Raw genomic sequence first — 24,203 nt, forward strand, 5'->3', positions numbered from 1 at the left:
AGTGATTAAATGTTTTAATACAACTGCTTTTATGCATCTCAAATCTATACTATAGCTGCATAGTGTGTTTTTGACACAGTTCCTAAAGAATTAGGATTAATGAGCTTTGGCAGAAGTCATATGTGTGAGTCACTAAGCTGAAAATCACTACATGTGCTGTAGCACATCACAAATATGCGATAGAATCATATCACAGAATGGTTTGGGTTGGAGAAGACCTTAAAGGTTATCTAGTTTTAATCCCATTGCCATAGCAGGATTCCTACCATCTAGATCAGGCTGTGCAGGACTTCATCCAACATGGCCCTGAATGCCTCCAGAAATGGGGTATCTACAACTTCTCTGGGCAACCTGTGGCTTTTTGTTCATCTTTTTGTCCCCCAAGCTCTTCTCTGAAGGTCTGCACTCAATGAGTTCTTCTCCCAGTTTGTATACACATCTGGGATAGCACTGATGCAAATGCAGCACCTTGATCTTGGCCTTGTTGAACTTGATTAGTTTTTTTTTTTAAGACCACTGCTCAAACCTGTCCAAGTCTCTTTGGATGGCATACCTTCCATTCTGTCAACTGCACCACACAGCTTGGTGTCAGCAGAAACTTATTGAGTGTGCACTCAATCTTATCATCTGTGTAACTGATAAAGATGTTGAAAAACACTGGTTCCAAAAGAGTGAGGAACACTACTCATGAGTGGCCTTCATCTAAACGCATACTGGATAACCACAACCCTCTGGCTGCAACCTATTATTTAACCACTAAATAGTCCAGCCTTCAAATCCACATTCATGTGAAAGAAGCAGAGAAGAATCTTAGCACCAGTATTCCTCTTATTCATACTACTAATTTTATTACTATTGATAGAGATTTTACATAAAGTGAAATGATTTTGAAGACTGTCTAAAATTTTGACTTTTATGTTACCCAGAGCTCTGTCCTGTTCTTTCTGTATTACTACCTGCCTTACTATGTCTCACATGTAAATTTTGGTGGCTTTTATAATTTTATTGGATCTGTGCAGCATTTGAATGGCAGAGATTTCTTGTGCTGGGCTGCAGAAAGGATTGCAGGCACCAGAATTACTCATCAGCACTCAGGCAGTTAAATCCAAAACAGGGTTTCCAATGTTCTTGGAAGAATCTTCCAGAACATTGGAAACCCTGCTGAGCTATTGCCTGGTCCCTAAGGAATCTAAACTGTGAAAGGACTCTAATTTCAAACTCTAGGAAAAACTTTGACAGTGATCTATGGCCTTATGTCCAACTCATGTTCAGGCCCAACTGGTCTTAAGAAAATTTTGTCTACTGAAGTTTCTTGACAATCAGGAAATAAATACACCTATGTGCTCATCAGACCTAGTCAGAAGTAAGTTTCCTGTAAAATGCAGTGGTCAACACTTGTTTTTGATATCTCTTCCTCCTCCCCACTGCTGTTGTAAAATGCACCCAGTAAAGGGCAGATTATTCTGTCATGTATTCTAATACTTATTCTACTGCATAAAATACATATATATAAATATATGTAAATAAAATAAATACTGCACAAAATAAATCTTTGGTAAAGCGACAAAAATTGAGCTGCCACTACCACCTCCTCATTAAGCTAGTGAGAAATTTCTTTTTCTGCTTAATTGCTAATGTTGAACATTTTATCTATATATTTCGTTGTTCTTTGTTAATGTCATAGTGGGTAAAAAGCGTTCACCTAAAAAGTCAGAGCTCTAAAGATTAGGTGTTTTTTGAATTGCAGGTAACTTTTTGCCCTACCTCATACATTTGTAAAAGTTCTTAAAAATATATCTTGCATACAAGGCTATAATATCCCTAGTGACAACAGTTATCCTGTTTTCCTCCAAGACAATTAAGCAAAAACTGATGGATTTTAACTTAAAAATAAGTTGGCAGCATGATTGTTTTAAGATTGTCTAAATATCATGACTTCTTATTATCAGTGAAATTTGCCTGTGTCATAATTACCACATCTTAATTGTGTTGTGTAATATATCCTTTAAAGTTATATAAATAACTTCATATTTTCATTTTTCTTCCAGAATCTGCTTTCCTCAGAGTATCGATTGAACAGGACTCTAAATGAAAAGGAGAAAGCCTTTAATTTTTTTCATGAACTGTGTGGTTTTGGGTTTTGACTTACAAATCATCTATATCATGCTCTAAAAACAGAATATTAACTTCTTCATAACCTTTTCAGGTTTCTCAGTAGTATAGCACAAGCACGGTTTGGGCAATTTGTTGTTAAAATTCTCTGTGCGAGGATCTTGATTTGTACCTTGCAAAGGGAGAAGGAAACTACATCTCCCGGTGGTTTTGGCTGCAACTGTGAACCCTGTGTTTTAACAGCTCAGACCTTCAAAGATCAAGTAAGATCTCCACAAATCCTGGCTGCCTGTCAAGAACACACTTTGAAATTACTGGATTGCCATATAGAAGAAACCAGTAGAGAATCCACTTTTACAGCTCAGCATCCAGCCGTCCTCACATTTGAAAGGTGTCAGCTGGCCGTTATTGCTACAGTGGTGTTATGGACTGATGCATCTCTATAGACCTGGACAACATTCATCTTACATCCTGACAGGAGAAGATTCTCATAGACTGGTGTGTGATCACACACTTAACACTTCTGCTGAGGTAAGGTACTAAGGTGCAAAGATAACTGTGAATCTAAGTAACCTCAAATGTTGTATTTGCAGTCTAAAAAAACTTGTGCCTCATTGATACTTGCATCTCTCTTCCTCAGTTTATTACAAAGAGAACTAATTAAAATAATGTCTAACTGCCCAAATGGTTTAAAAGCAGAACTGGAAACTGTATTTACTGCACAGTCATGTTGGTGTTTGTATCAGTAAAGCTGTTATACATTTCATTTAAATTGAAAATTAATATTTATTAGCTAACATTTGTTAAAATGGAGGCTTTAGTCTAAACCTATCTCAAGTATCTTTTCAAGCAAAATCATTATTTAGATGAAATGGCATTTGTTTTCTACTTTGCTGTCCTGACTTAAGAGAGCCAATTGGTTGCCATATAATGTATGGTATTAATAATGTAACTAGCAAAATTGTTAATATATTGATTAAAGTAAGTATTGCATATGAAACACCATTGTTGCTTTATTGAACTCCATATTATTTAATTTAGTTATCACCTGTGGGCAAATATAATACAAATATTGGCAGTAAGACTACATATTACTTTTACAATTCTTGTTGATTTACCTTCAAAGGTAATTAGCGATTCTTCTTTCATGTTCATTCCTGGTAGGATAGATCTTGATGTTAAAGTGTGAAGAAATACTTATAAAGTGGAAAATCACCTTTTCTAGTTGCTTATGTCCTTCATCTGCCGTAGAAGAACAGTCCAGCCTGAGCTGAACATTTGACTCTGAAGTCATCTAAAGGTCAGTTAAAGGTCAGGCTCCTCAGATACTTGTGATCTTGCGACTATTCAGACTACTGATTCCAAAGCTGGTCTTTGTGGTGCTAAAGAACTTGGGCTAGTGAGAGATATGTTTAAAAGTCTGGGTTCCCTCTTCTTGCAAGCATTCAGTCCAGTGTAGATGAACTGGAGCAAGGAGTGTAGATAAAGCACGTATAGGTGCATAACCCACACAGCCAGTCTCTTGGATTACTTATTTAAGAACCTGTCTCAGAGAGATATTATTTATGATAGGTAGCAATGCACAGGCAACTTTATTGAAATGCAGATTTTGATTATTTTTTCCCTTGATTTTGCCTTTACCAAGAATTTGTTCTCTTCTGAGTATTTATTTTTGACATAGATAAAATCACCTAGTTGATATAATTGTTACAAATATTGTGGTGGATGAATTTTTCAAGGAGTTTTGTCTTATGTACAATATTTAACAGATTTCATTTTTCATCAAGGCTTTTAGGGAAAATCGATATTTTCAAGCAGGCAAAATGAGCAGAAATCATGACACTTGCTTAAAATAAGTAAATAAATAAAGACTACGAAATCACCACCACATCTAAGCATTAACTTGTAGGACAGTTCTTGTAAGAAAAAATTCCATGTTTTTTCTATTTCTTCATTTCACGTTACAACATATTTGTGTTTTATGTGAGTAGTACCAAAGATGTGGGAAATGTTCCTCAATTTAGTACCTTCTAAGAGATTGATTTGGTTATGTCTGTGCATTTGAATTTTCTTAAAGGAAATAGTAACAGTTCTTTATGATTCTGAAGTTTGTTCTGGAACAATTTTCAAACACATAAAAATGTCTTATTATCATGTCTTTAATTGTGCTACTTCATTTCTAGGATGAAATGTCAAGTAAGGTTTATTTATATGCAGTTCTTCACACACATACTGGTGTAAATCTTTTTTGTTTGAGTTTATTTGATGGTCCAGCCATTGAACGAAGAAAATTGACTTGGATTCTGTTTTATTTCACTTTGAAAAAAGAAATTAATGTATATAACATTATCACCCAATTGCAAAGGGATAAATCTGGTTTAGAGATTTCAAAAGGTTAATGTGGTCATTAATCTTTCTTGAATTCATGCTGCACAGTTTCTGCTTTAATGTGTATCCATTGCAGAACCAAAACTTAGCAAATCTGACCAAATCCAAAGAACTTTTTTTTTTTTTTTTTTTTTTTCTCTCATCCTCTCCAAAAACCTTCTCTTCCTGGAATTTCAGTGTAATTTCTATTTACTTATAATGCCCATAGTTTGCTCAATTCACTACTTCAATACACCACACAGGTGCGGTGTGTATATCCAGAACAAATAGATATGCATATTTCTTTCAGTCATAGTATATTTTAGAACATGTGAAATTGCTTCAGTGAAGTAGCTTCTAATCCGTTCAACTGACTGTTGATATTCCTTTAGATACAGAAACTGTAAGAAGACTTACAGTTTCCTCCATTAGTAATATGGTCTTGATGGGGAAAAAAAAAATTTGCTCTATTGAACTTGAGCATGTGTGAGGTCCCAGAGACCAGAAAATCTCAAAGGATGCTCTTTATGGCATGTGACCCTATAGGCAGACAGCTCATGTTCTGAGATACTAAAAAGATTGGGAGTCATTTGAGATTATCTTTCACCAATATAGGAAAGCTGATGTAGTAGATGGTGAGACCTGGAGTTGCTGTGCAGCAGTGTAAGGCTAGCTACTGGTAAGATTGTTGTTTGCTGTATGTGCATTTTGGATTTTGGCATGGTTTAGATATTCTCATGAAAAATCTCTCACAGCTGCTTAAGATTAAGTGGCAATGTCAAAAATGTGAACAAATTCCCTGTAGGCATCAAGGAACTACAGTGACATTAGAAGGGAGGGCACTCTCCAAAGTGCTGTGCAGGTACTTGCAAGGTGCGTCTGTGCTGCTGCACCATGCCTCATGGATGTGGCAGCTTTGGGGGAGAGAGTGGCTTAATTTTGGCTGTATGCAGTAGCCTCCAGTGTATTGATGTGGCTGGGTGGACTTTACCAATGTATCCGTTTTGCTGTTTGTGTACAACTGTAATCCTGTGGGTCTCAGCTGGATCACTGTCAAGCCAGCACAGATGCTTTCTTATCTTACTTCCCAGCAGTAGCATTGTGCTTAAATCATCTACTCTGAAGACAGGCCTTTCAACATGGACAGAGAAAATCCTTATCTAGTCTTGGTTAGCTAACCACTGGGAATGGCAAGACAGGTATTTCTGTTGCTTGTTTTACAGTCTTTCCCGTAAGCGTTTTGTTTTTATCTAAGCATACATAATACTTTGTTTTACCTTGTGGCTGGCTACATGCTTTTGGAAAGAAGGGTCACAAAACCTTAAATCTGGTCAAATATATTTTTGTCTAGTTCAGGCTTGATAAGGGAATGGGAGAACTGCAAAATCTGCTAGAACACTTAGCCCAGGAAGGGCCCAGTAGCACAATTAGATACATTGCTGACAGATGGGACCAGACAAAAATGTATTGTTCAGGTTCTGCTACTAGAACATTCAGCTGGCAAAGTAAACTGAAGAACTGCAGACAAGGTTAAATATAATGTCTTCCACTCTGTTTTGGAAGGCACATCAGTATTTGCTCAGGGCTGGTGAACTTAGTTGTCTGTTTACAGAAACAACAACATCAACAGGCTCGTGCAGTATATTTTGTTGTAGTTGTAACTGGAAAGGTTCAGACATTCAAAGTTATCTTCTTACCAAGAACCATGTATATTACATTGAACAAAAGAGTCAAAACTTCAGGCTCCTTTCCAAATTAAGCTTGTTATATATTTTTTTTCCTGTCTAAGTTAAAAATTACTGGACTTGCTCCTGTGCTTTTCTGCCTTTCATTTCCTTTTCAAGTATGGTAGGCGTAATATGTCTGCTTATCTGCAAACACAAAAGGGAGGGCATGCTGTCAGCATTTTCAGCCTTATTTATTCACAAGGATGTCACAGGGATTAGAGAATCAAGTAAATGTATGCTTGTAAATGTAATGTGTAAATGTTTCGCAGCCTGTAAGGAAACACTCACTTTTCTTTAACTCCTTCTTGCCCTTTCCATAGTGGACTCAGCTATGATTAATTCAGCTACCCATTCATTGTCCTCTGTATTTCATTCAAAGTTTCAGACTTTCGTTGGAAAGACTAGAGTTAGGGTTCATCTTGGAAAATTAAAGCAGGAGCAGAAAACATCTACCATCTACTGTGGTTTATTCTCTGAAGGAGTCATCTGGGGTTGTTCTTTTTTCTCTAAATTCTTAGACCCAGAATGGATTCTTAGTATCATGAAGCAGTGAAGCGGACCAGACAATTGGACTTGGCTTCTGCAAGTCACAAGCAGCCCCACACTGCAATACTGCAGAATTGCCTATGAAATTTATAAGGATTAGGAAAGCTGAAAGAAAAAATCATCTTGTTCAGTCTTAAGTATTAGCCTTCTTTACTTTTCATTTCTTTTGCAAATAAAAAGCTTTGATGAAGAAGACTGAAGGTACAAACTTGAAGATGCTTTCCCTGACAGTACAGCAAATAAATTATATTTTTAATAAGGAAACAGCTAGCGGAATGCACTGTTAACCAGATGGCAAAAATCCTTGGGAGATGTGTTGTGCTGACTGAAAATAAAATGGTCAGGGAGTAACTAAAGAAGCTGCTGTAGGAGGAACAGTAGATATTTCAGGTCAGTTTCTTGGACAAAAGACCAAATGCTTTTCTATCTAATGTTGTGAATCAAGAGAAATAGTTGTTCCTTTTAAAGACAACTAATCCCGATACTGCTTTTTTATTTTTTTAAACTGTACTGTGCATATTCAAATTCTAAAATTTCACAATACAGTAGTAGAGAATGCTTAGTTTGTTGTTATTTTTTTTAAATTAAACAAAAGAAATCAGTACATGAGAAATATTTCAAACCCTGTTTGGAATAGTGCTTTTAGATTGTTTCTGGAGATGTTATTTGGATGAAAGCTCCTGTCAGACTTGATAGAATGACTGACAAGGCCAAATTGGCACGCATTAAGGGAAATGACTGGAGAAAAGCTTAATCATGTCCGTACCAATAGATTCAGGCTATTTTGGTGACCACACTGCCATCCTGTGCGTGTCAGTAAGGCTTCACTTTCATCCCTCTTTGTAGAAAAGGCTAAGAGGCAAAAAGGCAACTGGCACTGATTTCATGCCTAAGATAGGCCAAATAAAAAAAGTAAAGCTTTCTTGGCACTGATAGAATAATAGAATAATTGGTCATGCTAACATGCTCTATGACACCCCACAAAGCAAACAGGAATACAGTGGTAAAACAGAAGGTCTTTTTGTTCTTTTTGTTTGTTTGTAATCTTGAAAGTACGTGGTTAAACAGCATTGATCTCTACCCTTGAGCCGTTTTGGTGAGGAAAAAAAATGAGAGTGAAGTGAAGAACAGTGTTAGTTGAACAAAAACCACCAGAGTAACCACCAAATTAACATAACTTTAACTATGCTAACTAAAAGAAATTAAACTCTTTTTCATAGTCTGAAGTTCTTCTAGTGAATATCCACCTTGGATAATTTAGTTTTTCTCCACAGAAAGCCACAGCCTTTGCTGGATGCTGCAGAAGCTCACCACTGAGAATTTTGGAGCGATGGAGCTGGGAAGCTTTCAGATTAATGGGACAAAACTGGAAATAAAAGTGTTAAAAGTCAGGCTTGCAGATAAGTCTTGTGTGATTCTATCCGTATTATGAGTATTAGCAAAATCCTGATGTACAGAAAAATTGTGCTAGCAGCAGTGCCCTGGGAAGCTGAAGGCTTCTAGTCATATTGCAGTACAACTCAGGAAGCAGATATAATTCCATTGACTTAATTGTCCACTCTTTGAATATAAGTGGGTATGTTCTAGGGCTGTCATCTACTTGAATGCTGCTTGCCTGTTTACTTTAATGTTGCATCAGATTGTTACTAGAAAGAGAAAATTCACCTCGATGAGATCTCCACTTTCTACCAACCCTTTGTTAAACTCATGAGAGGAGTGAAAATACTAATAAAGAGAAAAGGATTCTGTTGTCACACAGGAATTTATCTGAAGTTTCTAGACTTGGTTTCAGTCCTCCAGATGGGATCTGCACAGATGTGCTAGTGAGAGACAGAATTATAGACAGGATTTACTTAGTCTTCTCAGTTTTGGTTTCTGTGCCTCGTTATTTCAAAAGAGGGATGATTAGGTCAGCTGCTGGGGACACTTGTAAAGGAAGTTCTGCAGCTGGAGCAGGAGAGAAAGTCATAGCCAGGAGCTGATGAGGCTGGGAGACTGCTAGAAGCATGGTACAGATGTCCTTTGGGATTTCTTAATTAGACAGGTGATTGTCAGAGATCAGAATAGGCTTTGGCGTTGAATAGTCTGATACCTCACAGGCCTCATTTGCAAGAAGGAGGGGGTAAAAGGAGATTTAGTTTTATATGTGTGTATATATATGCATATGTAATAATATATATTGTGTTGTGTCTCTGAAAGAAAGCAAACAAACAAAAACAACAATAACAAAAGCAAAATAAATAAATAAAATAAAATAAAAAGTCATGAACCATTACTTCTTACCAAGAGAAAAATCTGCTTCAAAGTTCAGAGGTCCTTCTGCAAGCAGAAACATAAAAGTCTGGGAAAGCAAGCCAGGTATTATATTTTCACAGATTTACCAATATGGCTTTTTCTTCCACTTATGCATCTTTTTCTATATAACAGCATTTCAGCTGATGTGTTGTGAATATGCTTTCATAATGATCTGGTACTCCAGTAGTTACAGATAAGTTCACCTCGGTGAAAAATATGAGTTAAGATTCTGGCCAGCAGATAAGAATCTTATGTGTCTCACACTGTAATTCTCAGTTTGAAATATCCTAATGTGCAACATGCTGTGATGGTGGGCAATTATAGAGGCTACATTTATTTTAAGATGTGAGTCAGGATATCACCCCACTGGCACCATAATCACACAGGCCATAAAGGGACTTTTTCTCTAAATCACAGGGGGAGTACCGATGGTCCCTATTTCCTTTTCTTTTCATTCTATTCTAATGTTTCCTACTAGATTTGATTGTCTTTTCAGACAATTCTTCACTTCCAAACCTGATCAAAATGTGATTCCCAATCTTGTTAATTCTAAAGTAAAAAGCTCTTAATGCATTCAAAGGCACAGTCTCTTTTTTATTGTTACATTGCCACTGCTTCAGTTTAGACTTCATATATGTTCATTCTTTGATCTCATGTCATTCCTTAAGCCGACACTCTCTTAGTTCATGGCTATATGTAAATGATTACAGCTCAGTTCAGCCTTATTCTGTGACTAATGGGGTGGAGGGTCTCATGCCCTGGAAAAGGCAGAAAAGACAGAGTTGGACCCAGAGGAGGGAAGCAGCAGCAATAAGCTAAGGTAGAAAACTAATTTAATAAATGTGATAGCAGAATGTGAGATAACACAATATAATACAATACAATTGGAATTGAACCTAACCAATCAAATAAATGAGAGTGTGTTCAAACTGAACGCCTTACTCTAATGCTGTAGGTGAGATGGCTAGGGAGCACACACCGCAGAGATGGTTGGGGGAAAAAAAGAAAAAAGTAGTGATGACTCCCAGTCAGTTTTATCTTTCCCTCTGAAAACGGAAATGGAACAATGAAGCATAAAACCACAACACTGCATCATCATTTCTTAACCTAAACCTGAAGATCTTTTCTGCTTGATGGTTGCTATTACATCTTTCCTCTTCATCATTCATTTTTGGTTCCTACTGTAAATAATAGTCCTCATTTTCCATTCTCAGACCAGTTCTACTGTGGCTGTAGCACATTCCCTTGCTGCTCATTCTTAATAACATTAAGCTCCCCAGTGAATTTCTTAAGTCTCTTTAGTACCATGGAAGTGTCAAATGTATTTATGGATCACAGTGCTGCCCTTCAGAGTCCAGAGCTTTTATTATAAACATGTTTGCCAGCTACTGTGAGAAAAGCCATGTTTTATTAAAAAGCAATGTATTATTAAAAACTTACTTTCTCTAAGATAATAGCAGCAAGAATAAACTACAAATTCCCTTCAAGTTATGCTCTTTAATAGTGCAAGTTCAGGCTTTATTAAGGCAGAACCATCTATTGGGGATGACAGTCCCTAAAATATCCATATATCAAACAGTGGTGTGCAAGATTTGGTTATTGCTCTTAACCTGAACTGAACATAAGGCTTTAACTAGCATGTCCAACCCACAGCCTATAGCCCACTTGCAGCCCAGCACAGCTGGCAGTGCAGCCCACCAACAGTGTGCTATTAATGCTGTGTTGACAGAAAGTAGGGCATGAGGAGGGCAGTGCATGCAGTGCTGACTCAAGTAATGGCTCATAACTGCATGCATTTTGATACACTGACTAAACACAGGGCTCTGAACAGCAAAGAACACACAGCTGTGCTTTCCATTTTGATAAAAGAATTTGAAAATAGAAACACAGAATCACGTCAGTTGGAATGACTGTTAAAGGTCATCTAGTCCAACCCTCCTGCAATGAACAAGGACATCTGCAACTCGATCGGATGGCAGAGTCCCCCTCCATTCTGACCATGAATGTCTCCAGGGACATGGCATCCACCACCTCTCTGGGCAACCTGTGCGAATGCCTCACCATCCTCACTGTAAAAGATTTTTTTCCTTATAGCCAACCTAAATTTCCTCTCTTGAAGTTTGAGACCATTTTCCCTTGTCCTGTCAACACAGACTCTGCTAAAGAATCCCCTTTCTTCTTACAGCTGCTTTTCAGATACTGAAAGGCCTCATTCAGGTTATCTCAAAGTCTTCTCCAGGCTGCACATTTGGTTTTGTTCAACCTTGTGAGGTTCTCCTGGGCCTGCTGCTCAGTCAGTCTAGGTTTCTCTAGATGGCAACCCATCCATCGGGAGTGTCATCTGCACCACACAGCTTGGGGTTTCAAGACTGCCAAAAAAATATCGGTTTACCTTTGCAAGACCATTTCCAGTTGATATAAATTTGTGACCTGCAAATTTTCAAAATGAAACATGTATCCACTGGTGCGGATTGTTACAAGTGTAGTGTACAGGCTCTTGTTCATCGCTGGCAAAAATGCATAGCTAATGGTGGCGACTATGCTGAGAAATAGTGTTTTGTAGCTGAGAATTTGCTCTATCAAATAGTGTTATTGTATTCTTTGTATCTATTTATTTCCTTGGAAATAAATATGATTCATTACTTTTGGAGCAACCTACATATATGTGGTCCAAGATAATTTCTGTTTACTAAATGTGGCCATGGACAAATGGACACCCATGTGCTTTACAATTAATGCTTGGCAGTACTAGACTATTAGAATCTAGGTTAAATTTCTTTTATAATGAGAATATTCAGCAGAACTTGGGAATTTTATGTGATGAGTCCCACCAAATTTCAAGTCTAAAGGGATTTCTCTGATTTAGATTCTGTCACTTTTACTGACGTGTACTGAAATCCCAGTTCCCAGAGTCAGTGTTAGTGCTAACAATGCCTTTAAGTGAAGTTCAGGTTTCACTCATGGGTCCTTTGCTTTCATTAACCATAATGGGATGTGAATCAAAGCTATTGAACAATGACAATAAGGAAATCAATCACTAGTATAATACAGTATTTTGACAAGGACAAGTAGAGCCTGTCTTTTAATTTTATGCTTTCTTACATTTCTGAGGCTTATTTTTATTTATAAATCCACAGTAAAACTGACAAATTCACAATTATTCACAAAAATGCAAAGCAGATTGAGATAAGAGTTACTTTAAAGTGGTAGCCAAACCTACTTATCACATATGTTCAATGAATTAGCTAATAATAGAACATAGTAGGTGGTAAATGGTCTAATAAAATATGTAATGTAGTTCTATGCTGGAGTCCAAAACACGTGTTAAAAAAACATTTACCATTATGTTTGTAGTAATTTGTTTAAGCTGTCTAGTGGGTATGCTGCATTATTACAGAAATTTCAAATGAAACAGTCTCATTATTTGTACTTGGGATGAAAAGAAGATTGATTTTATCCTACAAGATGTGTTTTGTGAAAGAATGGACTAAGCACAGAGGTCATTGTTAGATACTGCATTTTAAATCCTAAGACCTGAGGACATTGCTACAAAGTGAGTTTACAGGGGCAAGATCATGCTAGCTAAAAAATAAGATAAAAAATACATAATATGGATTTGGAAAACTTATGTGGATTCCACAGAAATGTAAAATGAATGAGAAGACCAGTATACATATAAAAAATTCTGTAGTTGAAATGGTCTTGCTGGGCTTCATTCTGTACCACTGACTTTAATGGTATTTTCCAAAGCTCCGGAAGTTGGATTCATTTCTGATTAATGGCAGCACCCCTCAACTTCATTTGTCACAGCTAATCCAACAACCACAAAAGCAGGAACCTAGTGTTGAATTATATCACCTACCTAAAATATATGTATATGTTAGTATAATGTCTGTAAATATGACCCATTCCTTTGAACCAGATATCAGTTATTTAATTGAACTTGCCTTGCCAATGCTTGGAGTCCTGTGATCAGGAAGAGATGTAGAAGAGTATTTAAGTCTAGCTCCATTCAGAACAGCCTTTAAGTGTGCACTAAATCTATATTTATTATATTTTAAATTTAAATTTAGTGACTCCACCTGTGTAAGTGCCCATTTCTGGTCCCTTTGTCCAAAAAACTATTTCATAGAATCGTTGAATGGTTTGTGTTGGAAGGAGCCTTAAAGACCAACTAGTTCCAACAGTTCTGCCATGGGCAGAGATACTTTTGACCAGGTTGCTCAAAGCTGTGTTCAGCCAACTGTTTTTGGGAATAAAGCTGTAAAATGTAGAATTAACATGTTGAAAACAAGTCAGCAATGGAAGTGGGGAAAGGCTAAATCTGATCCACCTTATTCATTTTCTTTTGAAATGCAGATTTCTTTAATTTACATGCCACTTTAATTCTCAATTTATTTTATGTACTATTGAGGAATAAGTATTACTGATTGCTTTTTTTTCCTTCAAAATATAAGTTTTAAGTACACAAAACGCCATTCTAATAGAATGTTTCCTCAGAAACCAGACTGTTTGGGAGAACTGGAATACTGGAATTACTTATAGTTGAAGAAAAGTTGCTGATATTTCATTTTAAAATATTCTTAGTGCAGAATTACCTATGGATACCCAGCTGAGAAACAAGGACAAACATAATAGTATTGAAATTCTGATTAGAATTGTGAATGCTGCTACAAAAAGAACTTGTTTCTCTTCCTTTCACAAGTAAAGACTTCTGATTTGTAGAATAATATTTTCCTTAAAAGAGCACAGTAAAACCACTTTTATTTGACTCATTTTTCCTCTCAGTACAATAAGTCTTGGTGTTTCTTTATGGCTAAGATGACAAGAGGCTTTTAAGATGTGTTGTAAAAGTTGTATATCTTCATATAACCTTCATGTAATAATTTCTTAATATAATTCTAGATGAATAATTTCAAGATTTATGAAAAATATATAGAGATCATTTGATAATACAACATACTTTTAGTGTAAAAATGTTATCATAGAATCATTAAGGTTGGGAAATACCTCCAAGATCACCTAGTCCAGCGGTTCATCTACCACCAGTATTTCCTCGCTAAACCATATCTCGTAGTACAACATCTAAATATATCTTGGAACACCTCCAGGGATGGTGATTTCACTATCTCCCTGGGCAGCCTGTTCCAGTGCCTAACTACTCTCTCGGAGAAGAAATCCTCTGGAACCTCTCCAGTTTACCAGGAACGCTGATAGATGGTGGAAAGCAGCTTGATAATCACCTCCATGAGCTCCTTTAGCACCCTCAGGTAGATCCCATCTGGCTTCATGGACTTGTGACAGTCCACGTGGAATAGTAGGTCTCTAACTGTCTCTGCCTGAATCACTGAGGATTTTATCCTGCTCCCCATCCCAGACTTCTAGATCAGGAGATAGTGTACCTGAAGGATAATTGGTCTGTTTTTTAAAGACAGGTGTACAGAAGCCACTGAGAACCTCAGCCCCTTCCTTATTCTCAGTGGACATATTCTTTTCCCCACTGCATCCAGAAAAGGATTCTCTTGCTGTTGTTTATAAAAAAAGGCTTTTTAATGTCTTTCTGCAGTGGCCAGATTGAGTTCAAGCTTGACTTTTGCCTTTCTAATTTTCTCACTGCATATCCTAGCAAATTCTTTGTTTTCACCCCACATCCTAGACTTCAGGACAGTCTTTTAAGGGACTCTCCATACCAGTGTCCTGAAAAGTTCACAGTCCATCCTTCAGAATTCCAAGGTAGCAGTTTTTCTGTTCCGCCTCCTGACTTCTCTATGAATCAAGAACTCTACTATTTCATGGTCACTCTGCCCAAGACAGCTCCCAGTTTCCACATATCCTACCAGTCCTTCTCTGCTTGTGAACAGCAGGTCCAGCAAGGCACCTCCCGTGGTAGACTCATTGACCAGGTGCATCAGGAAGTTATCCTCCACATACCCTAGAAACCTAGACTGTTTCTTCTCTGCTGTATTGTATTTCTAGTATATATGAAGGCAGCTGAAGTTCCCCATGAGAACAAGGGCTGGCAATTGCACAACTTCTGCTAGCTGCTCATAGAACACCTTGTCCATCTTTTCATCCTGGTTAGGCAGTCTATAACAGAACCCCATCAGGATGTCAGCCTTTTTTACCCTGCCTGATCCCTCACTATAGGTTTAACCCTATAATTCCCAGTCATCAAAACACTCTCTAACATAGAGAACCATGACAAAACCCCTCCTTTCTTTCCTATGCCTTCTGAAGATCTTATAACCATCCATTGCATCACTTTAGTAATGGGAGCAATCCCACCATGTTACAGTCAAGTGGAGTAAGTAATTACCTGGCAGTGCTTAAAGAAACTCCTTCCAAACCAGTAAGTACAGAGCATTTTTTTCCAGAGGCTTCTAACATTTATGGTATGTTTAAAGGCTTTGTAGAAGGATCAAAACTTTTAGATTTCTTGAAAAATAACAAAAATAAGCACTTACTTATTATTCAAGTCAAATAGAATGTAAATATTGTCCAAAATTAATAATGAGTAAATGAAAAAAAAAAAAACAAAAAAAAAAAACAGAGCTTTTTTTTTTTAAGGGGTAACTGAAGAAATTTTAGAAAAAAGTTTAAGTCATTCCATAAAACTACTTTTAAAACATGTAGATAAAGCTGGTACAAATTATTGAGGTTGCAACGTAATAAAGAAATTATTCCTAGTAAAATATCAAATTCTGCAGTGATTACATGCTCAGAGCAGAGGCATGAGCTAACGTTCAGTGAAAAGGAAGGGACAGTGCAGTTAGATTCAGGACAGTTTCTGTTCAATTATATTTGCCTCTTTCAAGGCAACTTCTCATGTTCCTTAGACTTTACCTTAGTTGAGTGGACAGAATAGCCATTAAATAAAGAGGAAGCCTGTGCCAGTAAGATTGGAAGGAAGGTAATAGAAAGTAACTTCTGACAAGGAGGAAAAATGAGTTGTTCCTTGTTGTTTCAGTCTATTAAAATCACACTGTTTAAAGCAATTTGAGGTATTGGGTAGGAAATAGTTATGCATTCACAGGGCATGAATGGCAGAAAATAGACAAAAGGACATGAAAGGTCTTATACATTTCTAATTAAATGAAATTGAAGTTGAAAAGCAGAGGTTCCTTTCAGCTACAGTAAATATTTTAGACTTGTAGTGAATGATTTAAAATATAACCTTTAATGACAAGGAAAGATCACAGTATAAAAAACTTGCTTTCTACTTACTGACATAGGTAGATCAATGTTTGATTAGTTCACAGATGGTAATTGAATTAAGGTTTGGAAGTGCAATGTATGGAGTATTGATTTTTTGTGTTGACTAATCAAGAAGCAACAATTCAGATGCTGAGAGAGAGAAAAAAAAGCTTGCCAGAAAATATAATTGCCATTAAAACACGCATTGCAAGGTAATGAAAAAATCAATAGGAGACTGGTACCACACAAGTCTGGGTACTTCTAATTACTCAAAATTATACAGTCTGAATTCTGTTTTGGCTTTATACCACATAAAGCCTCATTGATTTCAGCGTAAAATTTGGTCCAGAATCTACGGAGCACTCTACTCCGTATTGTTTTCTTTTCTTTTCTCACCATGGGTATTCCCCTCTTGAAATCAATATCAGAACTCACATTAAATCTCAACAGTGCTTGATCATGCAATAATGCCACTCAAGGAGATGTTTGTATGAAAAGAAAGGAGAATTCATTTCTCCATTGACAACAATGGCAGTATTTCTGAGGCTGTTTTTTAGCTATATTAGTTATCTGTTTTTAATCCAATTAAAAAATTTGGCAGTTACGTACAGAAGTTTATGGCAAGGAAGAGGAATTTAATAAACAATCCAGCAAAGCACATCTATGGATTTTTTTCTTTAATTATGTAAGTGAAGTCAATAAAGTCAATCAGTGGTTTATTCAAGTGGAAAGCAAAGTATGTGTTTAAAGAGTTTTGCTTGATCACAGTTGCAGCACGCAGAATAGTTATCTACAGTTTCTGAATAACTCCTTCTAAAGCTTTATTTTTTCTTCTAATGTCAGTGGGTTTGGAAGGATGTGTATGTTTTTGGAGGAGCAGTTTACCATCTACCCTTTTATGTTCCCATCTCTACTTGAACAATTGCACTCTTTTATATTGTATTACTGTACACAGAACTCTCCGGTTACTACATAGTGAGAGTCAGACAATGGCTGCAATGTGTTTTTGTATTCCCCAACTGCCTGTCAAAGTAAGTCCAAAATGAGGATTTTGTATTGTTCCCTATGTTGCTGTTTGAGCGAGTTTGTGCAATCATCGAGCTTTGTAGTTGAGTGACATTTAGAGATGAATACTTTTAATATTTCCACATAGTGTACTTCACATCCATATTGGAACTATAAAAACTCCTTTATTATGCTTTGCCATATAATCATTACCAAAGAGGGCTGCATTTAAAGAGAAGTACTTTCAAAATCCAGGGCTTCAGATGTAATTTGCTGAGGCCTCAGTGACTGAATGTAAGTATGCCTGACTGTTGTGCCAGATGTCCCATCAGGGATAAGATAGCTGTTTGCAGTCTCAGTGATTAATATGCTGTGACATTTATAGATGGATGGGTACTGAAGCAGATTTTATGTTGGAGGATATTACCCGGTAATTTATGATAAGCATAAATATATAACTTTCACAGTGACTATATGCAGATATAAAAGGAATTTTATCAATTTGTTAAACCTTTAGGACTATACAATTTAAATATATATATATATATCTTTGCTTTTAACATGGTAATTTTGATCTAGACATTACACTGGTCCATACTCACTCCTAATAGCCTTCTGAACGGCATCTACTTTCCTTACCCACCTCTAGTTTTATCCTTAAATGGTGCCATTGAACACTGAAAGGACTTGCAACTTGGAAGGCGAATAACTTTCTCTTGTCTAAGAAATTAACATTTCTATCATGGCTATATAAAGTGATAGATGTGGGATCTGAGTACTGTATGAAAATGGAGTATCTTGGAGAATAGAGCATAATTTTCATCAAATAATTATTTTAATCAACCAAGAATTTCAGTAAGCTCAGAAGTATTTGTTTGAGAAAGCTGTAGATCATCCCCAACCAAATGATTCCACATACCTGGCCTAATGGCAAAGTGATTTTATCTTTTCATAAGAGATCCAAACAGAGCAAATGTGATGATTGGTGGTAGCAGAAAGTAGATATCAGAAGTGAGAGCCTCAGGCAGCTCAACAAAGGTAATCCATTGTCTTTGAAGAGAATCCTGCAGAGGAGAGAAGATAAAATATCTGTTGGGAGTTGGGCATTTTGGAGTGAGTTGCTTTGGAAAAGAGCAACTCAGAGAGCAGGGATTGGTTTAACTGGGAAATCTCCACTTCAGACTGATCTTGGACAAATTTAGTTTGGTAAGACTTATGGTTACTGTTATCTACTAATATTTTAAGAAAATTCAGACAGGTTTGTAACATTAAGACTCTATTAACTGATGTATAAAAGAAATAACATTCACTAGCTATATTTTAGTATTTTTCTCTCTTGTTATTGACTTTAAGGAAATGTTAAAACACTAAAACCTTAAAATAAAAATAAAACAAAAGCCAGTTACACGTGAAAAGTACTTAGGCTACAGCTCACAAACAACTATCTTATGCAAATGTTTTGCTGACAATGGTGAATATATGCATGGAAAAAGGAGCAGCTTTCAGCAAAACCATTATCCTAAATTTACCAGTTTTTAATACAGTACAGAATGCATATGTAATTTTTACAACATATAATGTGCACAGTGTGTACAAACATGCACACACATATATACACACATAAAACATAAATAAAACCACCAGTATAGAACACCAATGGCCAGTTATTTTTAAGATCAGTTTGAGTTGATATGCAAAAAAAGCAAAGCAGCATGGCTGGTAATGACCGTAATACCAGGGTAGTTTTCTGTTTTCTTGGCCCAAGTAATCTCTAAATCTGCTAGACATCTCTAGCTATCTAGTTCAAGTGTTGGCTTGTTGATTACTCCAAATTTGCACTGAACTGCTTCACCATGAAATCTGTATCTCTATCTGAAAATACTGAGAAATGTAGTTTTTTTCTGTGCTTTGTTTTTACCAATTAGAGAAGTAGGCATCTGAGCTTATTTGAATGAAAGCTGCCATGTGTGTATCCTTCTTAAAATTAAATCTCTTCCCCTTGAGTTTCTTAGTCTGTATTTAGATCAAATTGCTGTCATCCGTCTTTTAAGATCATCACACTTAGGGGTTGATTTGGGATCCTGTCTCTGAGGTTTAACTAATATGTGATGTGAATGAGGTTTCATTAGCTAAATTGAGTTTATACTTTGATTTATATTTTGTGCTTTTAGCTTTATCCAAGCATCTCATTTGTATTTCTCAGTTTAGCCACATAATGGGCTACAAATTTCAAGAATTTGTCTATAATCACTCCCAAATCTCTTTTTAGGTCAATACCATGATCTTTCTTTCTTTCTTTCTTTCTTTCTTTCTTTCTTTCTTTCTTTCTTTCTTTCTTTCTTTCTTTCTTTCTTTCTTTCTTTCTTTCTTTCTTTCTTTCTTTCTTTCTTTCTTTCTTTCTTTCTTTCTTTCTTTCTTTCTTTCTTTCTTTCTTTCTTTCTTTCTTTTTCTTTCTTTTTCTTTCTTTCTTCTTTTTTTTTTTTTTTTTTTTTTTCCTACTTAGCAGCTGTACAGTCTCTTCTCTTTTTAATCCAAACTCATTAGTCTACATTTATCTGCATTTTTTAATCTATCCATCAGCCAGGTCCATTTATTAGATCACTGTACTGCTCTGCTTTTCTGTTTGCTGCTCTTCCTAAGTACAGCACATAGAGTAGTAAAAAAATCCACAGACTCTCCAGATCACTGTCTGTCTTTTCCTACTTTCAAAAAAAGAAACAATTCTGTTTGTGAGTTTTTGACAATTGGGACAGATACTGGCATATCAAAAATCATTAATTACTTTATGTTCATGAATTGTCAACCATAAATCACTGCTCACCAGAAACCTGTAGATATTGCATTGTCTTCTTCTGCATTTGTTATTCTTTAATTGCTTCTTTTCTGTTAGGTTATAATGGTTATTGTGCCGTTACAGAGAAGTGCTCAGCATGATGTGGCTGAGGCATATAAACAAACATCTAAAATCTCAGTAAGTCCACTTTAGGTATCTTCTTCAGTGCAGTTGCTTATCTGATGAGGAATGGGATTCTGTCTTTACTAAGTCTGCTTCCCCATGCATTTTATTTAAATACACTGCTGTTCATATGAATAGACAGAAACACGTGAATGATCTCCAAATGGTTACACATTTACATTTATTTATTTTACAGTATACCTGCTCACACGTTATGTCATCAATCATTTTATACTTGGTTTCCTACTACGTAATTCCATGAAACTGTATTTTACCGCTTGACAAGACATAGAATTCTTTTACCACTGTGCTCCACCATCTGATCAAAACAACATTATAAATCCACAAGCAATTTTTAAACATATTTTTGTACTGCTTTCCTACTGTATTATTCTGCTTAAACCGTGTTTTTGTTGTATGGTATTGTTGTGGGGTTTTTTGCTTGTTTTTTCTTTATTATTCTTTTTTCTCTTTTTCTCATACTGAAGAAAGGTGTGACCTTCAGTTGACTATGCTATCAACTTTGTAGTTTTGGAAACATGCAATTTAGAGTGGCGTTTCTTACACTGAAGTCATTCCACCCTTTGTGAAATTTGACTTTTAAAATTTATGTGGTGTTATCCTGAAATCCACAAGACAGCATTATGTTGAGTGAATGTTCTGATTTCAGCTAAGAAAGCATTAATAACACAACAATGTTTTGGTTGTTGCTAAGCAATAGAAACCCAGTTGGGTTCAGGATGAGCTGCTGGATTAGAGCCCTGCCATTGTGATGGGGCAGCACTTTGGGAGGTAGAGCCAAGACAGCTGGTTGGAATTTGACAGGGGGTGGTCCATACTGTGTGACCCGTGGAAGGCCATCAAACTGTGGAGAGTTGGCAAGGGGGCCTAAATACCTCTCAGGGACTGGTGCGGTGCTGGTCAGTGGGCAGTGTGATCTTCCATTGGTAGCAGAGTGTCGGTTTTGTTTTCATTTTCTTCTTCTGTCTTAGAAAGTATTTTTTATCTCAACCCACAGTCTATTTTGTTTCCAGTTCTATATCCCACTTATAAGGGGAGGGCGGGAATGGTTATACAGTTTTGAGCTGCTGCCAGGTTAAACTATAACAGCAAGTGAGTCTCAGAGACAGTAAAATCCATTTCTTGTTAAACAAAGATGGATTGATACAGGCAACATTAAAAACAATGTATGAAAATTATCAAGCTTACATGTTAAAGTCAGATGTTTTATAAATCAGTCTTAGAAAAGCTGCTCATAGGATTTCAGGATGGACTGGGAAAAGAATGCCAGTTCTCAGCCATTTCAGGGAAACTTTTCCTACTGAATGAAAGAAGGATAAACACAGTAGTTCTAAAATTTATGTACAGACTGGTAAGACCCTTGACAGATAGATCAGGTCTACATAGATTCGGGATTAAGGAATAAATGAGCCATAATTGTTCCAAAAAAATCCAAATCACCAAAGTAAAAAAACAAAAAACAAAAAACAAAACAACAAAACTCTTAATAAGTTGTTCTGCACTGCTGATGGTGTTACTCTTGTACAGAGGCTCCATTACAAGCCGAGTGATGAGTTCACTTTCTGTCCTCCACTTATGTATTTGAAATGCATTGTTTCTTTAAAACAAAACAAAACAAAAACAAAACAAAAAGTCCTCCATCAGTCCTCCAATACTCAAATTTCGAGTAATTTTCTTTGTTCATATGAAATCTCTTCTGATTCTATAATATGCATTTTCCTTGCATACTGTAACTGCATAAATAATTTGTTAGGGAAAAACTGAAGTATAATTTTAAGAGTTTATTTAAGCAAGCATTTTAATATTCATAACACATTTAATCTAGGAAGCAGTTAAATCTAAGCATCTTTGATAAAGTGATATTGATTTGTTCAACTGCCCTGAGCAAAATGGATAGTATAATTTCTCTTGTTGATTAGTAAATGCTTTGGCTCTGCTGGCTTTATTTTTTAAATGGTTGACAGAATGTTTTGGGGAAACAGACAGTCTTTTGAGAATAGCAGCATTAATTTAAATTTGTTTAAATTTCTTTTAGTTACATTTAGAACTATGATCCCTGTAAAGTTTTATAGTTTGATGAAATGTACTGATAAAATTTCCTAAAAATTTTATATAATTCCCTTTTACATAATGAGAAAATTATTTTAGAAAGAAAGAGCAACTGAATTTAACACAGTGGCATCTATAATATTTATGTGAAAAAATGCAAAAGCAAATATTAAATTTATGAAAAATAAACAACAGTCATTCATTGTTTCTCTAAACTGAAGGAAACCATTAGAGTGCTGCTGGAACAATCTCAGCAAGCTTCAAATGTATTTTTCAATTATATGGGCATCATTCACCATCTGTCACCCCCCATATCTGGTTATTTATCTACATGGTGGCTCTCTGCACGCTGCTATCAGTATCACAATTTATTTAATGAGAACGCTGTCTGTTTGCCCCCTCTCTTGACAGCTTGTATCCATATCATTCATTCATTGTCAGCCTATTTCAACAGAGCATGAAAGGTATCTCTGGGATCTGTCTCGTGACAGCTGGTTGCATGGGGCACATCCCTTCTGCATTGTCCCAACACTACTGTCTCCATTCTCATTGCAGCTCCAATACATGGCAAACTACTTCAGCAGGTGCTGGTGTAGGTGTTGTACCTCTGTCTCCCACAGAAAGTGGTATTCCTTTTGAACTTGCATAAGGGGAGGAAGAAAAGGAGATTCACACTGATCTCTATGGGAAACATCAGTAAGGCTTCCAGTGCATGGAAAAAATATGTGGAACCCCCTCATTCTTCTCAATAGTTCAAACTGCTCTAGTATGGAGAGGATTTCTCTCCTTGTACCTCCAGTATAGGAGATTTGGTGACTGCATATGCTTGTGGAGCAGAATACAGACTTGACAGTATTAATTAGAGACCCCACATAAAGCTGAGAGAGAGTAAATTACTGCGATGTACACAGATATGATGTCTGTATAGAAGTTAGGAACAGAACTCTGTAGACAGAAGCGCAAGAGTTGCATGCAGTTTTTTTACAAGCAACTTCTGCTATTATTCACCATAAGTTCAAATTTTGTCAACTCAGGTAATTAAAGTCAGCATAAATCAGAACAAAGTCATCCAATCCATATATCTTTTCTTGTAATCAAGTTGTAGAATGGCATGTCTTTTTTTACTCACCCAAACCAGGAAAATTGGGAAACGATTTCCTTTGAAGTCAATTCTACAGGTTTTATATACCATAATCAAATAGTCATACTAGATGCAGTTGCAGAACAGCTCTTTATTCTGTGCAGTGGGAAACTCTTGGTCAAAACAGTATTCCTACTTGGAGTCTTTAATTGTGGAACAAGATTCCTTAGCTTTTATAGCCTCTACTTACTCATTTCAAGGATCTACTATGGCAGGGAAGGAAAGCAGTTTTCTGATTCTTTAATAAAAGTAAAGAAAAACATATTCCTTTGAAATGGTTTTTCATTTGGTTGCTCACATTTTGTGGTGGCATAAAATAATGTTTCCGGATGTGTTATTCATTGAATGTATAGTTCAGTAATGTGTCAAAAATGTGAGTCATCTATATAAATATTAATATTACAGGTAGAAAAACATAGAATTTAAAACTTAATGAGAAAGGCCTATATGAAGTGAGAATAGGATAAAAGTTATTGCGACCTGCAGTAGTATAGGTGTGTAGGTTGTTTGATTTAATCCCGCAAACGGGAGAGGTTAATATAACTATAATTAATAATGAAGAAGGATTATAGTGTAACATATATTAGATCCTCTTCTTTTTGCACTTAGGTTATACTAAATTATGACTCTCTGGCATTAGGTTAATCAAAGTCCATAGACCCTAACAGAAGTCTTTCCAGGCCTTTTTTCTGTCCTGGCTTGTTTCCTGCCTCTGTGGCAAAAAAGAATCACTCTGGAGTCTGAATGATCTCATTGTGTTGCCTCAGCTTGACATAGAGCATCTTCCTGT

The 24,203-nt window shown here is 36.2% G+C and overlaps 1 long non-coding RNA gene across 1 annotated transcript in view; it reads left to right on the top strand.

Annotated features, from left to right (window-relative positions):
• Positions 1–8,878, top strand: part of LOC107313320 (uncharacterized) — a 134,656-nt gene extending 125,778 nt beyond the window's left edge. The window contains exons 2-4 of the long non-coding RNA XR_014945332.1: positions 2,049–2,643; positions 3,277–3,412; positions 8,027–8,878. This is a non-coding gene — a long non-coding RNA (uncharacterized LOC107313320). The remainder of the gene's footprint in view (positions 1–2,048; positions 2,644–3,276; positions 3,413–8,026) is intronic.
• Positions 8,879–24,203: the final 15,325 nt, after the last annotated feature.

The sequence above is a fragment of the Coturnix japonica genome, chromosome 4 (assembly GCF_054131305.1).
Source record: "Coturnix japonica strain WE chromosome 4, WE-NBRP24, whole genome shotgun sequence".
NCBI classification, from domain to species: Eukaryota; Metazoa; Chordata; class Aves; order Galliformes; family Phasianidae; genus Coturnix; species Coturnix japonica.